A 2,500-nucleotide genomic window follows, 5' to 3' on the forward strand; every position below is an offset into this window, starting at 1 on the left:
CCGGTTCCTATTCCGGAACCCGGCAGCGGAACCGATACAAGTCGGGCCCCTCTTTTAGAGATGCTCGTCGGGGTAACCCAAAAGGACCCGGAGACGCCGTCGGGAGATCGGGGAAGAGTTTTCTTTTCTGCATGAGCGTTCGAGTTCCCTGGAATCCTCTAGCAGGGAGATAGGGTTTGGAACGCGAAGAGCACCGCAGTTGCGGCGGTGTCCCGATCTTCCCCTCGGACCTTGAAAATCCGGGAGAGGGCCACGTGGAGGTGTCGCGCCGGTTCGTACCCATATCCGCAGCAGGTCTCCAAGGTGAAGAGCCTCTAGTCGATAGAATAATGTAGGTAAGGGAAGTCGGCAAATTGGATCCGTAACTTCGGGATAAGGATTGGCTCTGAGGATCGGGGCGTGTCGGGCTTGGTCGGGAAGTGGGTCAGCGCTAACGTGCCGGGCCTGGGCGAGGTGAGTGCCGTAGGGGTGCCGGTAAGTGCGGGCGTTTAGCGCGGGCGTGGTCTGCTCTCGCCGTTGGTTGGCCTCGTGCTGGCCGGCGGTGCAGGATGCGCGCGCCTGCGCGGCGTTCGTGCCCCGGTGCTTCAACCTGCGCGCAGGATCCGAGCTCGGTCCCGTGCCTTGGCCTCCCACGGATCTTCCTTGCTGCGAGGCCGCGTCCGCCTTAGCGTGCTCCTCCGGGGGCGCGCGGGTGCGCGGATTGTCTTCGGCCGCCATTCAACGATCAACTCAGAACTGGCACGGACTGGGGGAATCCGACTGTCTAATTAAAACAAAGCATTGCGATGGCCCTAGCGGGTGTTGACGCAATGTGATTTCTGCCCAGTGCTCTGAATGTCAACGTGAAGAAATTCAAGCAAGCGCGGGTAAACGGCGGGAGTAACTATGACTCTCTTAAGGTCGTAGCTACTGGGCAAGTGAAGCGCAATACATGGGCCTAGCCCTCTTAGCCTCTCCTTGTCTGCGGCTTCCCCCCTTCCCGTGGGCCCGCCGATACGCCAGCCCTTATGGGGCTGGTAAGCTGAGTGGAAGTCCGCACCAGGGGCTTTGGGGGGTTACCAGCCCCCCATCGCATAACCCTCAATGTTGGGCCAAAAAGAGAAGAAAATACGGGTAACGGGCCTTCCGCTGAAGGACCCGACCCAACTGTCCCAACTGCTAGCCCACCAACCGTCCCTGAAGTAGGAGAGACTGAAGACCCATGGTACCACTGTAGCACCTGCAGCCGTGCGTTCCGCACCAAGATCGGGCTCGGACAACACCGCCGCCGCGCCCATCCAGAAGCGGCAAATGCGGACATCATCACTGACAGGAAGCGAGCTCGGTGGGCGGAGGAGGAAATGCGGGAGCTCGCCCTGGCGGAGGCTAGGCTTCTCTGTGCGAGTGACTCCAAATTTTTGTTCGCCAACCAGGAGCTTCTACCCTTGTTTCCGCACCGGACCTTGGACGCCATCAAGTGCAGGAGGAGGACGGCGGCGCACAAGGCGCTGGTGCGGGAATACGTGGGGGAGCTAACGCGGGAACACCAAGCGCAGCAAGGACTGCGCCACCCACCCGCCATGGAGTCGCTGCCGGAGGAGCCACCCTCTCCGCTGGAGCTTGAGCGCCCGCCAGAAACTACATCTGCTGTCGACGAAGCCATTTGGAGACACCTCGGCGGTCTGCCGCGGTCAGCCGCGCGCTTCTCGGCCCTGGATGACCTGGTGTGTCTGGGACCGGGTACGCCGTCGGCAGTGGTCGCGGCTGGGCTGCCAGAGGCCCTCCGTGCTGTCGGCTCGGTGGACGCAGGACCGAGGAAGAAGACGCCGCGCCCGCCATCCAAGCGGCGAACAGATGGTGGTCCTCCGCTTTCGAAGCGGAAGCGCCGCCGGTGGGAGTACGCCAGATGTCAGGATGCCTTCAGGAGGAACCGTGCACGATGTGTACGTGGCCTCCTGGACGGTACCCTGCTCCAGCCGTCGCCGAACATCCCTGGGCTGGTGGACTTCTGGCGGAGCCTCTTCACGACGGAGCCATCCTCCAACGCAGGCTCCATCCCTGACCGGCTTCTCCCGCGCGCAGAGTCCGTTGACTTTGAGCGCCTGTGGGGGCCGATCACGGCAGAAGAGGTTGCGGCAGCCTTGCCGCCCAGAGGCTCCGTTGCCGGCCCTGACGGCCTCTCGCCGGTGCAGCTGCGCCGCCTTCCGGCGGAGGTTACCACCAAACTGCTTAATCTCTTCCTGCTGACCCGCCAGCTTCCCTCATCCCTCCTCCGGGCTAGGACCTCCCTGCTTCCTAAGACAGCCGCCCCAGCATCCCCCGCTGACTTTCGGCCCATCACCGTCTGCTCGGTGTTAGCCAGAACCTTTCATAAGGTTCTGGCGACTCGCCTTATGCGGATGTGTGCTGTGGACGAACGTCAGCGGGCTTTCATCCAAAGGGATGGGATGCTGGAGAATACCTTCCTTCTCGACCGGGTGCTCGTCGGCGCCGTCCGCCGCTGTCGCTCTGTGTTCGTGGC

General features: G+C 62.6%; 1 pseudogene; it reads left to right on the plus strand.

The window, feature by feature from the left end:
- Positions 1-2,500, plus strand: part of LOC126177246 (large subunit ribosomal RNA) — a 7,814-nt pseudogene that overhangs the window by 1,985 nt on the left and 3,329 nt on the right.

Source organism: Schistocerca cancellata, chromosome 3 (assembly GCF_023864275.1).
Source record: "Schistocerca cancellata isolate TAMUIC-IGC-003103 chromosome 3, iqSchCanc2.1, whole genome shotgun sequence".
Taxonomy (NCBI): Eukaryota; Metazoa; Arthropoda; class Insecta; order Orthoptera; family Acrididae; genus Schistocerca; species Schistocerca cancellata.